This window comes from Pinus tabuliformis, chromosome 3_1 (genome assembly GCF_031772625.1).
Source record: "Pinus tabuliformis cultivar Carrire ecotype Pingquan chromosome 3_1, CPIR1, whole genome shotgun sequence".
In the NCBI taxonomy this organism is placed as follows: domain Eukaryota; kingdom Viridiplantae; phylum Streptophyta; class Pinopsida; order Pinales; family Pinaceae; genus Pinus; species Pinus tabuliformis.
Window position 1 is genome coordinate 554,174,210 of NC_142301.1, and position 22,217 is coordinate 554,196,426.

A 22,217-nucleotide genomic window follows, 5' to 3' on the forward strand; every position below is an offset into this window, starting at 1 on the left:
CTTAGTGGTGGCCTTGTTTTATTGTGCCTTTTAGTAGAGAATTACAATGCAGGGACTCAATGTGAGTTCTCCTGAAGCAGGTTTTTCTTGGTAGGGTGGTTATTGGATTCCCCAAGCCACTGGAGTACACAGACTCTTCTTCTTCCTACCAACTCTGTGACCTTCTGGTCTACAGTGGCAAGAGCCCAATGTGGTGCTTAGCCCGGACAGATCCTCTATGGGATGGCTCGAATTTTTCAAGCTCTCTGGTGCTTGATGCTATTGTTGGTCAGCTCGGCCCTCTGTCTCTTTCTGATTTTGCTTTACTGTCTTCTTTCTCTGTGTATTCCATCCTCCTCTCGGGATTCTGGTCTTTCCTCATCTCTCGGACTATTCTTTGACTTGATTGACTATGTATTCTGCTTTTTTTCATGGTTTTTAGTCATTCGATCTGATGCATGTTCAGTTCTCTTCTGCCTCTATCGATTCACCTTCTGCAGCTACGCTTGGAGTTCCCTATTCGGTGTCAGCATGAACACTCAGGAAGTGGCCACATGTCCTCCTCTAAATGGAGTCAGCCTGCTTTGTCGGTTCGTTTCTTCAGTTACGTCGTGGATGAAGTCTTTCCTCCACCATGGCAGTCAAATGAATTCCAAATCCTTATAAAACGCGGCGTATTCCCTCATCGATTCCACTTCCTCCATCAAGATTGATCTCAGCCGTCTGATCTGGGGCCTCTAGATCTGATGCCTTACACATGTCCCACGCGGTTGACTTGCTCGACTGATAACGTGCGATCAACGACAGTTTTCTGTCACCTCCACCTACCACACATCTATCAATGTATGGGATCACTCCACTTTCTCCAAAACCATTTACCAATTGAGGTCCCGCCTTTGCATGTTTAGCACTTTTTTCCTTTTCTACCCGCGGTTCTCCGGTTCACCATGCATCCAAGTGCTCAGGCTTCCCCCACTTTGGCCCTGTTTGCCCAGCGATGCATGCTAATCGCACATCAAAAACCTCCTTATTTTCCCGATCTAGGGTTTCTAGGGGCTAATTTGACCTCTTACACAGTCTCCATGGGCCTCGGTCAGAACACTTTGACCGAGGTCCTCGTCGTTCCACACTGGCTGCCATTGCCACTCGTTCAGGGGTGTTTTTGATCATGGTTCTGAATTCTTAGAGATTTGTCCTGACCAGATACAGTCATGTTTATTTAATTAGTCTTTCATGGATCCAATTTGGACCACTCACAACTACCTAAAGGAGGAGAACTTTGATTGTAGAAACCATCCAAATAATTGGCTATTGGATAATTAAGAACTAGAGAAGGCTACTACCAATTTATGCTAGTTTGGGCTTTCTTTCTTGCTTCCTTAGTGATCTTATAATTTTATTTCAACAATAAAAATGTAACATAACATAAAGTTAGAGAGTTATCATAAAAAAAATCATTGTTTTATTTATGTGAAATGTCAAAACTATAAGATTACAACTGCTCATCAGATTCAATACCTTCATCATATTCTTCATTGTTGTCATAAGTCAAAATTCCCATCAACCTTCCCATGGTTTTCATCAATGCATATAGCTTATGTTCTGACAATGGGGAAACCTCCTCCATAATCACTTCTTTCAACTTTTGTTTTGGCCCTTTTGATCAACAGTTTCACTTCCACATCAACAAAAATTTTCTGAATATCCTTGAAGGTGGTAGGATTCCTCTCTCTAAGATGATAGGAAAGCTCAGCATCAAAAACATATGGATAATGAATCTTGTTGAGAAATATTTGTTTGTCTCATGAGGCTACCTCTTTATATTCTCGTACTCAGCCATAATCTTAAAAGGGTTGTTTTTAACCTGCCACCTGTCAAGTAAAATGTGTTCAAACTGTTGGAAATTAGGAATCCTCCCAATTTTCAAACTTCTATACCACTTCCTAACTTCAAGGCTTTGAGAAAACAACCTTAATTTTACATCTTCATGATCTACTTCCTCAAGGTTAATGAAATCAATGATTTTTTCTACATGCTTCCTTATTGTGATCTTACCTGTACCATCAAATTGAGGTAGCATATGACCATAGTTTTGTGATATCTAGGGCAAAGGGGATGGAAAAATTGATGGGGTATACTAGTCAATAGGTATGATTGAGGTTTGAGATGAAGTTGTACTAGTTGGAATATGATTATCATTTGGTTCTTGTTCAAGACAACGTCTAAAAAAGGAGATGAATTTGCAACTTCAAGGGAATGATACACAATTCTAAAAGGGGACTCATGTGAAGATTTTTAGTCTACATTAAGATTCAGTAGATAGAAGAAAATTATTTGGAAATTTTCAAGAAATGACAAGGGGCAATTCATAAAACATAATACTATACCTTGAAGAAAATTTAAGTTTAAGTACCTAACTTTCACATATTGTCCTTCCATCCTTCTACTAACAAGTATTGTCCTTCTCTAAATCTAATTTGAAGTTTTTGGAGTCACTAGAAGAATTGTTTAGCCTTTTTAAGTCTGATTTTTGTCCACCATCAACAATTAGATCTAAAATTTGACGATATTTCTTGTGAAAGATGAAACCTTTTACTCCTTTCCAACGACACCACTATGTTCTCACCCTATAATTTAAGTCTAGGGTGAGAAAATGTTTATAGGGGTATCCAAAAATCTCTATTCGACAGAAAATTGGCCTTTCCTTATCAGAAGGGCCCCCCTCACTTAAATTAAAGGTCAAATTTTGTAAACAATAATTCTCAAGGATTCTGGACAGAGGTTAGATCTGTAAAAGTAAATAGAATTTAATGATGATGGTAGATATAATTTTGAGAGAGTGTCATTGAGAATGGATCCACGATTCAACTGTTTACATAAAATTATTATATCTTTACATGAGACACTTATGAAAATAGAGGCAAGTCATGTACTATTTAAAGTCATAACATATGTCATAACATACGTTTAGTTTTGAAAATAACTTGAAATTACATAAATATATCCAACCACATGTAATAGGGCATAAATTGAATTCTGCAACATATATTTCATGATCAAATATCTAGAAGATTATCATAAAGGAGCACGTAGTTAAAGGTGAATTCCATTATAGTTTAGAGAGAAGCATAGTCATTTAGAGCATCTACGTAGATGAATTATGAAAAAAACTATTTTGGAGCCAATTTAAAAGTGAAAAAATCAACAAATACACACTGAATAACATACACATAAAAAAGGTTAGAGAAAATTGAAATCCATACCATAGGAATCTCTAGTCAAGTGGAAAATTACCAACACTCATAATTTTCTTTTAGCAAAAGAAGATACATACACAAGCCCTCTACCAAATCCAAACCATTTTCCATGTTTTGTTCGGTTTAAATACATCTTATCAAAGTGATAAAACATACTAGAAACAATGTACCTGTTATCCACTAAGTGGATCAAAACCAACTGAAATTAGAAACATCAATTTTTAAAAGCTAAAAATAAGTTAAAGCTAAGAATAAAATTGCAATATCATTTTTTATAAAATAAACCTTATCTTATATACTTATTTTATCCCTATCCATTACTTTCTGTCCATATCACCAACATAATAATAGAAAGGTCCAAAACTAACTGAAAGGACAAAAAAACATAATGATGAGTTGCACAACAATTGCATAGTAGGCTTCAGCTCAGTGCCGACATGGGTTGGACTAAGTGAAAGCAATCTTATGGGGATGATGATAAGGCTATTGAGTTGCAGAGTGACCCACCTGATGCCTCTTTCCATACATGCAAAGCTCAGAACTACCCAGTCATCACCTACGAAGAAAAATTCTAACTTTTTGAGTTTGACTAAATTTTCCTATTCCAAAACAAAACAATGTCTATTGTTTCATCACATGTACCTTATGACTCCCACAAAGCATCAAAACTCAAAAAATATTCTCATTTACAAATTGAATCTCCAAAATCTTAGAATTCTATCAGCGATGAACTATGAAATGGGTCTCCAAGTGACACCTATAGTTGCCAAACTATATGACCTATGCAGAAACATAGATAGGTTTTTGTAAACTAACTTAATTTGGAGAGAAATGTCTTTCTATTTCTCGAAATGGTGCCCTAGATTCTGGGAACCTATTAGCCAAAATCATGACTGAAACAATAGATTGTAGAGTTAGAAAAGGATGATTTAAAGATGCATTTGTATCACCCAATCTATGACACCTGTGTATAAACGAAAGCATATTTTTTGTTTTGTTGCCCATGCCTGAGAAAAAATTATTTCCATGTTTTGAAATTAGGCTCCATTTTTTTAGAACATGATTTTAAAAATGATGACTAAAACAGTCACTTTGCGAAGCCAATTCGTAGCAAATTATGGAAGACCTCGATGGTCGATATGGTTGCAGAAGTTTCCTGGAAAAACAGAGAAAATGGGTATGTTTGGAATGATAGTGTGATGGTGTAGAACCCCTAAAGTAGATTTTCCAATGCTTGCAGACCTTGAGGATAGACGATTCCAGCTTCTGCAACAAATGCGCAATGACTATGTAGGTCATAACTTTGTGCACTTGTTGCATAGCCATTTTCCCATGTGAAACAAAAATTTTCCTCACACCCCTATTAGCCTACTCTCAACCCTATTTTTTGTTACTATCAATTTTCCTAAGAGAAGAGTGATAATTGACTATTGGAGAGACAAATGAGGGTGATATGAAAAGAGATTTAAAATTGTGCCTTTTATTTTTCTTTGGTCATGAGTATGAACTATAGATAAGGGTTTTTATGGCTATTATGGTCATGAAAGATAAATTATAATTATGATTTGTGGGGATGTAATATCTATCATGATGAAATCAGTTAATTAATATAGGTGATAATGATGAGAGATGAGTAGTGGGTGTCTATATGCATATGATGTTAGATGTAAATGTAAATGTAGGGGGTAGTTTGTGGAAGGGATTTTATGAAATAGGGTATATGAATGGAGTATATGAATGAAAAAATTATATGGTAGGGATATATGAAAGGGGATCATAACTTATAAATGGTGGAATGGGCATGATGAACCACACTCAACAACGTCCTCAACATAACCTTAAAAATGAACCAAATTTATTTTTTTATGGTTCTGATGGGTGACCCATAACCCTTTAAACCCTAAATGAATTTATATGAGAAGATGATCTCATGACCTTCTCCTTGACTCATGCTCTCTCACGTTTTGTCTTATCATTATGGAACCTCTATGAAAAACTTGTAGTCATGTCAAATACTGACTATTTAGACTATGACAGTAACAGTTCATAGCCTAAATTTCTACACAAAATCTCAAAATGAATGAAAGAGACAAATACATTTTATCTCTAAGCCCTACTACCCTAACATTTTCTCCAATGGGGATGAAAGCCTCCTATTGAGGTGTGACCAAGAACACTATAGACTAGTAGCCTAAAAATTAACTTACTGGCTAAAAATTATATAATTAACTGACTAACTTACATATGATAATAGATAACTAGAACCTTAGGGCCTTCTCTTTGGGCTTCAAATTCTGATAATGGCCACCCATAGTTGCAGTATTGAAAAATAATACCAAACTACCAAGGAAAATTGTTGGAAACTGGCACACTGCCGAAAAAAATGTGCAGAGGGTTGAGCTTGTTTTACACTCCTACTCACTCTAATTGTTCCACAACCTACTTGATCCCATAAATTCAAACAACTAGTGTAACAGCAGAAACACCTTATCAACTGGTTGAGTTCATGTAATGTTCTTGCTCAGGAGAAAAACATAAAACATACTGAATGGAAACTCGAATAAAAACTTCCAAACAAATTCAACTTTCAAGGGATTGAAGAACTTAAGCCCACTTGCTGATTTCAAGAATGTTTCAAAAGGATCCTCAAACTAATGAACATTGAATTTCAGCTCAACTAACAGATTGCCATTTTTCTCTATGTGGTTTACATATCATGAATATAGACCTTTATCTTCATCCTTTATTTCAAGCAATTTCAACTTATACCTATCATGATATGGCTACAAATCTTCATGTGACCTTTAAATGAAACCACTACTAAACAAGACAATGATGCCAACATTCGAACAAAGTATCCATCATCTCTATTTTCAGACTGACAACTAGCTAAAGGAGGAGAACTTTGACTGCAGAAACAATCCAAATAATCGGCTATTGGATCATTTAAAATCTAAGAAGGTTGTTACCAATTTATGCTTGTTTTAGATTGCTTTCGTACTTCCTTAATGGTCTTATATATTTCTTTCAACAATTCAAATGTAACATAACATAAAGGTAAAGAGTTATCATCAACAAATTCATTGTTTTATTTATGAGCAATATCAAAACTATAAGTCTGCAAATGCTTACTTGATTCAATACTTTCATCATATTCATCATTGTTGTCATAAGTGACACATGCAGGATGACATCTTTCCTTAAATTATAGAAAATTTAACATCTTATTTCTAAGAACATGTTGTTGATTTCTCTTCAAGACTATCTTCAAATGAATAAATAAAATAACCAGTTTCTATCTCATGGTGATATAGATCAACCACCTCTCCTTCTTCTGTCAAATATTCCTGGAGAGGAGGTCTTCTTCGCTACCCTCTAACAACAATTTTGTTTTGGATAGTAAAAATTTCAATAAACCATTCCATGGCTTTCATCAATGCATCCATCTTATGGTCTGACAATGGAGAAACCTCCTTCCTAAACACTTCCCTTCTTTAAACTTCCACTTTAGCCTTTTTGATCAACAGATTCGCTTCAACATCAACAATAATCTTCTGCATATCCTCCAAAGTGGCGATATTCCTCTCTCTAAGATGATAGGAAAGCTCAGCATCAATACCATCCGGATAATGAACCATAGCCAATCCCGTGGGAGGTTTTGCGTTAGTAGGGATGGAATCATAAACACCATTGATCTTAGTTGAGAAATATTGGACTGTCTTACTAGGCTACCTCTTTACATTATGATACTCAGCCATAATATGAAAATAGTTTATTTTAACCTCCCACCTGTCAAGGAAAATGTGTTCAGACTATTGGAAACTAGGAATGCATTCAGCTGTCAAACTTCTATACCAATTCATAACTTCTCTCTAAAGGTTTTAAGCAAACATCCTAAATTTGACATCTTCATGATCTACTTTCTTAAGGTTCATGAAGTCAATGATTTTTTCTACATGATTCTTTTTTTTTAACTTACCTGTACCATCAAATTGACCTAGCCTTTGACCATAGTTTTGTAGTAACTCATGCAGTGCGGCTGACAGATTTAATGGGGCTAGAAGATTTAATGGGGCATACCAGGAAACAACCATTTATGAGGTCTGAAATGATGTTTTACCAGATGGACTATGATTATCGTTTGGATATTGTTCAAGACAACCAATAAAAAGATGAGATGCATTTGCAACTCGAAGGGAATGATATATAATTATAAAGGGTGACTCATGTGAATATTTGTAGTCTACATTCAGATTCAACATATAGAAGAAAATACTTTGGATATTTTCAAGAAAGGACAAGAGGTAATTGATAAAACATAATATTATACCTTGAACAAAATTTAAGTTTAAGTACTTGAGTTTCATATACTATCCTTCCATCCTTCTACTGACAAGGCTTGTCCTTCTGTAAATATGATTTGAAGTTTTTGGAGTCACCAGGTGAATAGTTCATCATTTTTATGTCTGACTATTGTCCACCATCAACAATCATATCTAAATTCTTTTAATCTTTCCCAAGAAATATGAAATCTTTCACTTCCAAACAATGGTGCCACTAGGTTGTCACCGTATAATTGAATCTCTATGTTGAGAAAAGTTTTATAGGGTTAACCAAAAACATATTTTGGCTAGAAAACTGGCCTTTCCTAATGGGAGGGGGCTTTATCACTCAAAATAAAGTTGAAATTGTGTAAGCATTAATGCTTGAGGACATTTGAGAGAAGCCAGATCTGTAAAGGTAAATAGAATTTAGTGATGATGGCTGATAGACTTGAGACGGAGGGCCACTGAGCATGGATCCGTGATTCAAATTTTTACATAAAATTATCAGAGCTTTACATGAGACACTTATGAAAGAAGAGGCAAGGAAGGTATTGTCTTAAGTCATAACATCTGTCATAACATAGGTTCAACTTTGAAAATAACTTCAAATTACACAAAGATATCTAACCACATGTAACAGAGCATAAATTGCATTTTTCAACATTATTTTATGATCAAATATCTAGAAGAATAGCTAAAAGGAGCATGTAGCTAAAGATGAATTCCATTATAATTTATAAAAGAGATAAGTCATTCAGAGCATCTTCATAGACAAATTTAAAAAAAAAAAAAAAAAAAAATAGAAAAAAAAATAAAAATAAACAAAAAAAAAATACAACCAATTTAAAAGTGAAAAATTGAACAAACACATCGTGAATAACATACACATAAGAAAGGTGACAAAACTTCAAATTGATAACGTAATAATCTTTGGTCAAGTGAGAAATTCTCAGCATTGATAATTTTATTTTAGCAAAAGATAATAGAGACACATGATTTCTCCCAAATCCGAACCCTTTTCCATGTTTTTTTTCAGTTTAAAGACATTTTGGAAAAGTGAAAAAACATACTAGATACAATATACCTGCTATCCGCTAAGTGGATCGAAACCAACTGAAAATAGAAACATAAACTTTGTAAAGCTAAAACTAAGATAAAGCTAAGAATAAAACTACAATATCAATTTTGATAAAATCAACATTACCCTGTATACTTATTTGATTCCTATCCATTATTTTCCATTCATATCACCAACATCATAATAGGAAGGTCCAAAACTAACTGAAAGGACAAAAAAATTGAATGATGAGTTGCCTAACAATTGCGTAGTAGGCTTTAGCTCAACATAGACATGGGCTAGCCTGAGTGAAATGAAGATGACGGGGATGATCACAAGGTTGTTGAGTTGGAGTAGGACCCATATGATGCCTATTTCTATGTGTGAAAAGCTCAAAACTGCCCTGTCAGCACCTGTGCAACAAATTTTTAAATTTCTGACTTTTACTGTCTTTTCTCGTTCAGAAACAAAACAATGTCCAAATTTTCATCACTTGTACCTTATGACTCTAAGCAAGCATCAAAACTCCAAAAATATTCACATTTACAAATCGAATTTCATAAATTACATAATCATATCAGCAAGGAGTTGTGAAAATGGGTCTCCAAGTGGCCCTTATAGTTCTAAAACTATACCACCTATGTAAAACCTGAGATAGGATTTTGTAGCCTAGATTTCCTTTGAGAGAAACCTCCCACAGTTTCCTCAAATGGCACCCCCGATCCTTAGAACATGTTACCCAAAATCATGACTAAAATAGTATATTGCAGAGTTCGAAAACTAGGCTTTAAAGATGCATTTGAATCTCCGATTCTATGAGACCTGTACAGAAACTGAAGGAGGTTTTTGTTCTATGACACATGCTTGAGAAAAATATATTTCCATGTTTTAAATTAGGCTCCATTTGGTCAAACGAAGATTTTGAAAATGATGACAAAAATAGTTACATTGAAAAGCAAATTCATAGCAGTGTGTGGCACACATCCATGCTTGATATGGTTGCAAACATTTCCTAGGAAAATAGAGCAAATGGGTATGTTTGGGAATACACTGTGATGGTGTAGAACCCCTAAAGTAGTTTCTCCAATACCAAAAGGCCTTCAAGATAGTTGACTCCAACTTGCGCAACAAATGCACAATGACTGTGTATCTCATAACTTTGTGCAGTTGTTGCATAGAAATTTTCCCAGAGTCGAAAAAAAACTTTTCCTCAAACCCCTATCAGTCTACTCTCAGCCCTATGTTTTGTGACTACCAACTTTCTTGAGAAAATAGTGATAATTGCAGGGTGGAGAGAAAAATGCGGGCGGTATGAAAATAGATTTGACAATGTGGCTTTTTTTTTTTTTTTCTGTTTAGTCATCAATATGAACTTAGGATAAGGGTTATTATGGTTATGACGGTCATGAAAGATAAATGATAGTTATCTGTTTTGGGGGTGTAATATCCATAATGATGAAATGAGTTAAGGAAAATAGATGATAATGATGAGAGGTTAGTAGGGGGTGTGTATATGCATATGAGGGTAGATGTAAATGTAGGGGGTAGTGTGTGGAAGAGATTTTATGAAAGGAGGTATATAAAGGGAGTATAGGAATGGAAAATGTATATGTAGGCATATATGAAAGGGGATCATGGCCTATAAATAGTGGAATGGGCACGATGAACCGTACTGAACAACATACTCAACGAAACCTTAAAAGTGAACCAAACTTGTTTTTTCATCGTTCTGACAAGTAACCAATGATACATAACTCATCTAACCCTAAATGAATTTATATGGGAACATGACCTCATGACCTTCTCCTTGAATCACACTCTCTCAATTTTTTTCTTATCTCTATGGACCCTCCATGAAAAACTTGTAGTGATATTGGGAAATGACTCTTTAGATTAGAACAATAAGGGTTCATAGGCTAAACTACTACAAAAAGTCTCAAAATGAATGAAAGAGACAGAGAAATTTGATCTGTAAACCCTAAGACCCTAACATTGGCTCTAATGGGGATCGAAGCCTCCTATTGAAGTGCTAAGAAGACTACAGACTAGTAGGCTAACCATTGGGAAAATGTAGTCAACATGACAACTAAAATTAACTAACTGACTAAAAATTAACTAATTTGGAAAAGTATGATCTGGATTATCCACAGTATTATGTTCAACATGTTAGAGTCGTATGATAATAGGATTCATAATTTTGAATTGGTTTTGATTAAGTCTTGTAATATTGTACATACCTTTTCTTTCTGCAAATGTTTTCCATATTAAAATTTAAAAATATAAAGAGGGTATGTCCTAAAAGAAATATAAAAGGACAAAATAGGAATAAGAAAAGATCAAAAAAGTGAAAAGATATGAACCCCAAACAAAAACAGATCATGGAAGTGTGCAAGTCCAAGTGCCACTACTCTTTACTTTACTGTCTGAAATAATGGTTGTTCGCAGCTTGTCATACATGCCACAACACATGATAGTCAAACTGTTTAATCTTGACGACTTCATGCTTTAAATTAAATTCGTGTTTATAGTTAGAGAATAAAGATCTGGCCAAAGTGTTTAATCTTGGTAGATTAGTAGATAGTAGAGAAATAAAATGTGCTCATAAACTTAATCTAATCCATTGGAAGACATGAGGTTAGAAGTAGATAGTTTACTTTTCAAAACAAAAAGGAAAAACGGTATGCGAGCTTAAATGCACCCAACAAAGTGAAGAAAAAATGTTAGGGTAAGTAAAATGGTAAGTAAAAGAAAGGGTGCAGAAAGTACAAATTTAATTGAATCATAAGAACATCTATCATGTTTAATCATGTGTTTCAGTGTGCAAGAGTAGTTATGAAAGTTAAAATATGCTCATAATTTGATTTGATTAACTTCCCCTTCATTTCGTTTCACCACCCACTAAATGCTTACTAAATTCCCCTTTTACCCCTTCATTTCTTATGAAGACACCTTTTCCCTTCATTTTCGCCCTTGCCCCATGGTTTCACACATTCCCTAGGAAATTACCCTCCAAATTTATTCTCCTAGTGTGAAACCCTTTTCCCCATGCAAAACATCACTTTCCCTTTGATAAATTTCCGTATAAACCACAAAAAACACACAAAACCCTTTATCCTAAGTTTTATCCCCCCCCACATTACTTTATTAACTTTGCGACAATATCATTTATTGGACAAAACCTTGGCCCCACTTCATAAATCCGTATTACTTTTTAACCCCAGAATTATCCATTAGTTAATTAACTTGAATGAAATTTCCCCAGGCCCCACTAAATGTCTCCCCCATCTCCCGTCGTGCAACTCTGCCATGCGATGGCTGTTAGGTCTTGCACCCTCAGATCCTATGACCCTCAGCCATATTGCATCCACCCATCTCCCGACCTTTACCAACCCGAGAGCAGGCAATATGGGAGGTATTGATCAGGCCCCCTTGGGTTATGTGGCGGCACCACTTTAAATCACGTGCTCTTAGGAAAATACCACCCATTGCTCAAAAGTAGTTCGATGGCTCCCTAAACTACCTCCCCACCAAAAGAAAAAACCATCACTATTCATTAAATGAGATTCCATGTCAATTTTTAACTGCTGCTAGTTAAAAGGCCGCAGACCCCCATTTTCACCCTTTTCGCTCGTTTTCTCTGTGAAAGCTTCCTAAACATTCCTGTGCAAACACGAGCTTCTACAACCATTTCTGACCACCAATTACCTCTTGAACATTCTCTAGAAGCCTATTTCGTCTCTTTAGTGTGAGATTGAAGCCATAGAACCTTCTGTAACTGCCATTCAAAACCAATTTTCAACATGAACCAAAAATTCCAAGTATTTCAACAAAGAATCAGAATGACCCTCTTAGTTTTGAATGTACAGTGAATTCAAGAAATAATTAATTGAATTTAATTGATTTCCCTTTGAATTGAGAGTATTTCCCCCTAAAATGCCAAAACGCCTATCCTACAAACTGTCAATACCCTATCTCTGAATGAGACACATTCAGACTTCACTTATTGAGCTGTATAAGTTAAAATTCCACATTTTATCAAAAATATGGCTACCCAGACCTCCCTGGATGTCAAACCTATATCAACCCCTCACCTGGGCATTGGCCGTTTGGCACTAGTAGACAGGGATTTCCAAATTAAAGACATTGCTACTCCAGGCCACCTTCTACAAATCCACTGTTTGAGTAAGGATAGGTTCCTAAACCATATAGATGACATTCACTTTTGGGAGTCTAATTTACCCAAATACACATTCCCAGATGTTCACCCATTCTCTAATATTGCACACATTTTTCATGCTTGTTATATCCCAATCTAGAGGGCTATAGTTACCCCAAACCAGAAATTGCTATTCACCATTACACCGGAGTCTATCAACTAGATGTTGGAAATCCAGCCTAGTCCTAATATGACCCCTTTGCCCATTGGAAACCTATTGGACCTATACATCACACTAGACCCAGTCAGAATCAAGAAAAATTTCTAGAATTTCATCATTGAAGAGGGCCATACTCCTAAATATACTCCACCCTATGCTGCCACCTTCTTTTCAGAGACTGGCAGGCACATAATAACCATGCTCTCATGCATCCTTGGATATACCATAGATGAGCATGTGTATGATGTCATCTTGGCCTTATTTTTCTTTTTTACTCCACGGAAGCCTCCAGCTATCATGTTTTATTAGGCTTAGTTCATTGCAGATAGAATGCATGAACAATTCACTAGACTGCCTACTGAAAGAGTTTTCAAATACTCTTCAGTGTTGTTTCATAGGTTCATGTATTACCGTAGAGATAATTTCCCTATAAGTATCCAAAAATTGGACAACAAGGGAAAGGAGAGATCAGTCATCTACTGGACACCCTTCGTCCAAAATGTTTCCACAACATTCACATACAAAGCTTTCATAGACTATTTTGTGTACCGAGTCATGAACATGCTGACTTCAACTAATCAGCCCATAATCAGTAAAGACATTAAGAGGGTACTGCAACTGGCCAAGAAAAACAAGATGGGAGATTGGTACTTGTACCAAAACCACACTAAGATCAAAATTTATGGTTGTGAGCTAGCCCCTTGTAAGTTTCCCAAATACCTCCCTATGAGAATATTTTCTTGTGAATACTTCAGAAAAATCATTGGCTCTGATGAGGTCCACTTTGTAGCACTTAGGAAGAAAACCCAATTCAAAGTGAAAAACCAAATGGGCGAATTCATTTGCAACAACAGAGAGGCTAGACCAGAGGATGTTAAAATTGGCAACCAGGGCTAAACTTCATGTGGGTCATCCTATTCATGGCTAATAATATTTTTATTAGATTCCTCTCGTCGAGAGGTGTAGGATTGATATAAATATCATCCAATTCCGATAAGTATTCATGGAGATATGGATTTATTTTGATTATGGAATTATTATCAAGCCGACCTACAACTTATGTAGGCTCAGAAGCCCAACAGTCGCATCTATTCACCCACCAACGTTGTTTATAAATATAAGAGGACTTTTCCTCATTTGGACTCACTCATCTCATCACATCTCTCTCTCTCTACTGCATAGATATGAGTCTCTTCTCTATTGCGCTGAAATGGGTCTCTCTCTCTCACATGTGAAGCCGGAAGCTGTTGAATTTGAAGCTGCAACTGCAGAAGTAAAGATTGACTTGCGTGGCCTAGAAGATCTCCTCTTTGGAACTGTGCTATAGTTTCATCTGAACCTCCTTTGAAAGCCGCAACGTTTGGTGGTGGAATGAAGTCAATCCGATGAATGGTTTGCAAGATATCGACTGCCCTAGTTTGAAGCCGGAAACTGCTGAAACTGAAGCTGCAACTGCAGAAGCAAAGATTGACTTGCGTGGCCTAGAATATCTCCTCATATGAACTGCGCTGTAGGTTCATCTGAACCTCCTCTAGAAGCCGAAACTTTTGGTGGTAGAATGAAGTCAATCCTACTGTCGGTTTGTGAGATATGGTCTGCCCTAGTTTGATAATGAAGCCGCTAATGCTGATGCTACTGATGTAGGTTTTGCTACTGCTGATATGAATCAGATTTATTGTACTATTTCTCTCTGCTGAATTATTGAAGATAAAAGAAGATTTGATCAAAGGGTTTCCCCACACATTGTGGGGTTTGTCCCTGGCTAGCCACCACATCTTGTGTCTGTTGTCTTGGCTTGTTTTCTGTCGAGCGTTTAATGTTCTATCTGCACTTTACTTTATGTACATGTGATTGCTAATCGGTGGAATATAATAAGAAAAATAAGTAAATTGTTATAAGCATAGAACATACCATAATTTAACATGGTATCAGAGCTGAGGTGAAGACAAAGCCCGAGCAAGAGCAAGAGCAATCATTGAAGAGAAGATTGGCAAGGCTATCCTAAAAGAACTATGGGGTCCTCAACACTCTTTCCTGCCGAAGACAAGCTCCGTGAGAAAGCTAACTATCACAGATGGAAGATGTCTATCGATCTAACCCATGAAGATCAAGGAGTGTTGGACCATGTAAGAGGCAATATTGTTGAGCCTTCATCAAATGCATCTGTTGCTGCCTGGAACAAATGGAAAAATGGAGAAGTCAAAACAAAGAAGATCATTCGGGACTCTATCGACAAGCGCTTGGTGGCCTACATCTCTGATCTAGACGCCTCCAAGGAAATCTACGATAGACTGGCGAGTTTATTTAAAGTTAATGATGCAAATAAAGTTTTGTTTCTTAGAAATAAGTTGAGGGAAATCAAGAAGGGTAAAGATGAAAGTATGCAAGCATACTTCTTAAGAATCACCGAGATCAAGAACGATCTCCTATCTATTGGGAAAACCATTACTGATAGAAAAATGGCACTCACAACTCTCGGAGGATTACCATATGATGGTATGTGTTCAGGACTACTCTTCTGAACAATAATATAATTCCTAGTTTTGAGGAATTAATGGCTAGATGCATTCAAGAACAAACAAGGGTAGAAGAGCAGGAAATGCCCTTCCCTAAAGGTCCTCCTGCTGCTTTTTCTTCTCATGCTAAGAAAAGAAATAAATCTGGGTCTAAATCGAAAAGAAAGGCTGGATTTAAGGGTGGAAGAAAAGGACGATGTTTCATTTGCGATAAAGCAGGTCACTATGCAAGGGAATGCCCTGATAGAAAGGACTCTCACCGTGACGATGATCAAAATCCCTCTCATGGTAATCGAAGGAATGGAAAATTCAACAACAAAGGAAAAAGGAATGTGGGAAATCAAGGAAGAGGGCAACCATTCAAGAAGGCTAGAAATTCCAGGTATGAATCTAACATTGTTGACGATAAGCAGGCTGAATATTATCTACCAGCTGCTCTATCTACCTCCGCTCCTTCGGACTCAATGGGAATTTGGCTCATTGATAGTGGTGCCTCGAGACACTTCACTGGTTACAAAGAAGTACTCTATAATCTGGTAGAGAAAGAAACTAACCTGGAAATTGTCCTTGGAGATGACATGAAATACCCAGTGAAAGGTGTAGGCAATGTTTCTCTTAAATTGAATCAAGGTAATACGATTCACTTACAAGATGTATTATATGTACCTGATCTCAAAAAGAACCTGGTATCGATCTTGGCAATGGAAGACAAAGGATATAAGGTAACCTTCAGCGATGGTAAGGTACGCATATGGAAAAATAATGTTAAAGATGCTTTCACTCTTGGGTTTCGAGTTGATTCTTTATATCAAGTCGGTGGAAGTCCGCTAGGTGTCATGTCTTGTGACACAACGCTTCATTCCGAACTTTGGCATCGGATGTTCGCCCACCTTCATTACAAAGCTCTACCCGATGTAAGACAGATGGTAACAGGGATGCCTGAATTCCAAGTAGAGAAAGAAGGTGTATGTCCGGGATGTGCTGAAGGAAAGCTCAAAAGGGGACCATTCCCTTCAAGTCAAAGCAAGACCTCCGATATATTACAACTAGTTCGCTCAAACATATCAGGTATGATTCCTGTGAACTCCTTGGGAGGATACTCATATTATCTTACTTTTACAGATGACCGTTCTCAAAGACCTGGATATACTTCTTGAAAAAGAAGGATGAAGTGTTCCCTTGGTTCCGACACTTCAAAGCCCTAATCAAGAATCAAAGTGAAAAGAAGATCTTAAGAACTGACAATGGGACTGAATATGAATCTAATGAGTTCCATGATTTTTGTAAAGAGGCTGGCATCAAGAGGGAGACTACTACACCATATACTCCTGAACAAAATGGTGTGGCAGAAAGGAAGAACCACACAATTATGGAAGTTGTCTGGGCCATGCTACATGATCAAAGTCTTCCTAAGTTTCTATGGGCTGAAGCTGCAAACACTGCCGTATATGTACAAAATCGATGCCCTCATCAAGCATTGGGTTCCAAGACTCCGGAAGAAAAATTCACCGGTAAGAAACCTGATGTTTCTCATTTTAAAATTTTTGGAAGCCCTGTATACTTTCATGTGCCGAAAGAGAAAAGAAATAAATTGGGAGCATCTGGAAAGAAGGGAATTTTTCGTGGGCTATGGTGAAAATACTAAAGGTTATAGAATCTATGTAGCCGGTCAAAGGGAAGTCATAATCAGTCATGATGTCACCTTTGACGAAGATATGGCTCTCAGCAAGGTGATCAATCTTCCAACTTTGAGGAGCTCTCAAGAAGCCGACACCAGGGAACCGAAAGAAAAGGATGATGAATCAATGCTTGATATAGAAGAACCCATGGATCCGATTGATCCTCCTCCATATGAGCCTTCCTCTTCTAGGAAGAGACCTTCATGGCTTAAGGGGTTACTTGATGATGCTGAAGGACATGCGACACCCCGAGGAACCTTTCGTGAAATTAAGAAACCTAATAGGTATCAAGGATACCTGACCATCATGAGCACAATCATACAAAATGAGCCTTCGTCATTCTCAGATGCCGTCAAGCATCAATTATGGAAGGATGCTATGACCGAAGAATATGATTCTATCATAAAGAATGATGTTTGGGAAGTAGTTCCCAGACCCCAGGACAAGACTATTGTTACTTCCAAATGGCTTTACAAGATAAAGCATGCAGCAGATGGAAGCACAGAAAAGTATAAGGCTCATTTTGTTGCTCAAGGTTTCTCCCAAAAGGAAGGTATAGACTATGATGAGATATTTGCACCTGTTGCCAGATATACAACCATCCGCTCGATCATAGCCCTTGCCGCTTCACAAGGATGGAACCTACATCAGATGGATGTCAAGACTGTGTTCTTGCATGGCTCGATCAAAGAAGAGGTCTACGTGGAGCAACCCAAAGGATTTGAGATTTATGATCGAAAATCTCATGTATGCAGGTTGAAGAAAGCTCTCTATGGGCTGAAGCAAGCACCCCAAGCATGGTATGAGAGGATCGATAGCTACTTGATGAAGCTGGAATTCACTAGGAGTGAAGTCGATCCTAACCTTTACTTTAAGGTTGAAGATGACAAACCTCTCATAATGGTGTTGTATGTGGATGACCTCTTTCTAACAGGTGCAGACCCTCTCATTCACGAATGTAAGAGGGAGCTGGCCTCTGAATTTGAAATGAAAGACCTAGGGCTGATGCACTACTTCCTAGGACTTGAAGTGTGGCAAAATTGAGGAGAAATTTTCCTATCTCAAGGAAAATATGTGGTGAAGATATTGGAAAGATTCGGAATGGTGGACTACAAGCTTGTAACTACTCCGATGGAGCTTGACTTCAAGAAGTTAAGTGGTAGTGCTGCTGGACCTGTTTTACGAAATGCTACCAAGTATCGACAACTCGTCGGAGCATTAATGTTCTTAGTGAACTCCCATCCAGATATATGCTTTGCAGTCAACACGTTGAGCCAGCATATGGTTGAACCCCACCACATACACTGGATTGGTTCCAAGAATCTACTGAGATATCTTCGTGGCACTATCACTTATGGGTTAAGATACATTGCCAGAGATGTGAGACTATTTGGATACACAGATGCTAACTGGGCAGGCAATGTGGAGGACCGTAAGAGCACTTTCGGGTGTTGTTTCTCCTTGGGATCTGCTTCGATATCCTGGATGAGCAGGAAACAAAAGTCGGTGGCTTTGAGCACCGCTGAAGCAGAGTATATTGCTACTAGCATGGCTTCTTGTGAGGCAGTTTGGTTGCGAAAGCTCTTCAGTGAGTTGTTTGGATTCACATTGGATACCACTGTGATCCTTTGTGACAACCAAAGTGGGATTCATTTTTCAGAGAATCCCGTATTCCATGATCGCTCCAAGCATATTGATATCAGATACCATTATATTCGAGATATGGTGCAATGGGGAGCTATAAGGCTCCATCATATCAGTACAGATGAACAGGTCGCCGACATTCTGACAAAACCCCTTGGGAAAGTAAAATTTCTTACTTTCCGTGAACAACTTGGAGTTGTTCAAAGACCCTCCAATGAGGGTCATGTATGATGCATTGAGCTCTGAGATCTCCAGGGGGTGCGGGGTGCTTCTTGGAGAAATATATGACCACAGGATTATTCACTATCCCCTGGTGGTATACATGTACACCCCGTGGCGACATTGTAGCAGGATTGATGTGTTCTCTTGTGAGGCCTGGATTGATGTGTTCTCCATGGTAGCCTGGATTGATGTGTTCTCCATGGCAATTGTAGCACGATTGATGTGTTCTCCTGTGAGGCCTGGATTGATGTGTTCTCCTTGGAAATTGTAGCTGGATTGATGTGTTCTCCTGTGAGGACAGGATTGATTAGTTCTCATGTCGAGGCATCCTACCCATACAGTCTGGGACTCATGGGAAGTACCTCTCATCTGATCAATGAGCAGGGAAATGAAGTTAGGGACCATAGTAGTACCGATGGATGGATCGTTGTAACTACCGTACTCCCTACACTAGGATGACCTCCATTGATCTGGGATCAATGATACTGGTCTGGGACCAGTGGTAGGAGTTGTACCATACTATGACGCTGACTTAGAGTCGGTTGAGACTGGTCTGGGATCAGTGGTACATACTTTGAGACTGACTTTGAGTCAGTGGAGGATGATATTGGTCTGGGACCATTGGAGTTGTACTCACTATGACGCTGACTTTGGGTTGGTTGAGAATGGTCTAGGACCAGTGGTACATACTCTGAGACTGACTTTGAGTCAGTATGATACATCCTTGATCATTTCTTCTTCTTCATAATTCGGACAAAAGCAGAGTAGAATAGAACAATGCAAGAGCAGAGTAGAGCAGAACAAAACAGTACAGATCAGTGCAGGGTAGATCAAGACAATCAGAATAGGAAAAATAGAGCAGAGCAGAGCAAGGGTCAAGCTGTACAAGGCAGTGCACTTGATGGATGAATAGTAACGACCGACAGACAGATTGCAGATGAAGTTCTTCATGGTTGAGAGGGAGTGTTAAAATTGGAAACCAGGGAAAAATTTCATGTGGGGCATCTTATTCATGGCTAATAATATTTTTATTAGATTCCACTCGTCGAGAGGTGTAGGATTGATATAAAGATCATCCAATTCCGATAAGTATTCATGGAGATATGAATTTATTTTGATTATGGAATTATTATCAAGCCGACCTACAACTTATGTAGGCTCAGAAGCCCAACAGTCGCATCTATTCACCCACCAACGTTGTGTATAAATATAAGAGGACTTTTCCTCATTTGGACTCACTCATCTCATCACATCTCTCTCTCTCTACTGCGCAGATATGAGTCTCTTCTCTACTGCGCTGAAATGGGTCTCTCTCTCTCACACATGTGAAGACGGAAGCTGTTGAATTTGAAGCTGCAACTGTAGAAGTAAAGATTGACTTGCATGTCCTAGAAGATCTCCTCTTTGGAACTGCGCTGTAGGTTCATCTGAACCTCCTTTGAAAGCCGCAAATTTTGGTGGTGGAATGAAGTCAATCTGACGAATGGTTTGCAAGATATCGACTGCGCTAGTTTGAAGCCGAAAACTATTGAAACTGAAGCTGCAACTGCAGAAGTAAAGATTGAATTGTGTGGCCTAGAATATCTCCTCATCTGAACTGCACTGTAGGTTCATCTGAACCTCCTCTGGAAGCCGAAACGTTTGGTGGTAGAATGAAGTCAATCCGACTGTCGGTTTGTGAGATATGGTCTGCCCTAGTTTGATAATGAAGCCGCTAATGCTGATGCTACTGATCTATGGTTTGCTACTGCTGATATGAATCAGATTTATTGTACTATTTATCTCTGCTGAATTATTAAAGATAAAAGAGGATTTGATCAAAGGGTTTCCCCACACATTGTGGGGTTTGTCCCTGGCTAGCCGCCACATCTTGTGTCTCTTGTCTTAGCTTGTTTTCTGTCGATCGTTTAATGTTCTATCTGCACTTTACTTTATGTACATGTGATTGCTAATCGGTGGAATATAATAAGAAAAAGAAGTAAACTGTTATAAGCATAGAACATACCATAATTTAATAGAGGCCGACAGGTTACTTCAACAAATGAAATTAAGAAACAGTTTCATCTAGCACTATGACCCTCATGGGGTCATAAACAAGCTTAGAGTTAGGGTCAAGTTTGGAGCATACATCGACCACCCAAGACTTGACATTGAACAGTTTGCTAACTAGGATGAATGGGTGGAGAACACCTTGATTGATATGGACAACACTATTGTGGATGTAGATAACACACTCATTGATGTAGAAAAGATATTTGACCAGAGCTCTTTCCTACAAGTTCCAGATTTACAAGGGCCAATTAACATTCCTCCTATCATACAGACTCCAGTAAATGAGAAGAAGAATCCTGAGAGGAGAAGGGATGAGGCATCCAGCTCCGCCATGGAGACTTTAGATTAACAGTTTAAGCTAAATAAAAGGCTCAATTTGAATTTGGTGTCTGAACAGGAGGAAAACATTGCATGAGAGGAAATAATTGACATTGATGCAATGGGGAAGAGAATTAAAGAAAAAACTGAAACAGTCGCACCAGGTGAAACAGAGCAGCCATCAACCTCCAATACACAGATGATAAAGAGACAACAGAGTATGGAGGTTTCTTCCTTTTTCAGGTAAGCTCACAAGCAAAAGAATATCAAAGAAAAATTTAAAGAGATAAATATGAGGAATGAAAAGTTGAAGGCAGAGACATATGCCAAATACCTCAAGCTTAAACCACTAAATTAGACCAGACTAATGTCAGCCTTTGACATCAAAGAAGGAAAAATGTAGGTCTCATTTTTGCAACCCAATATACAACAACCAAAGACCTCAATAGATTACAAGAAGACTAATTTTTAGGTCCTTGCCAGGGATGTTCATCACATTGATCAGATAGAGTTTCACAAGTAGGTTGGAGAAATGATTTACTCCACCCTCATAGCTAAGGCCATGGCTACTTACAAGTTGCAAGATTCATTGGACAATGTGACAACTCAATACAAATTAGAGAGGGCCTCTTCACAGGCTAAAGACACCAGGATAAAGTCCTTCAAGGACTTGGTTATTGAAATGGGCCATGATCCAAGTGATGTTAGGGCCACAAAGAAACTAATTAAAAAGAAGAATGAGGACATAGTAGCCCTCAAGAAACAACTCAAGTTGCCTCATTTACAACACCT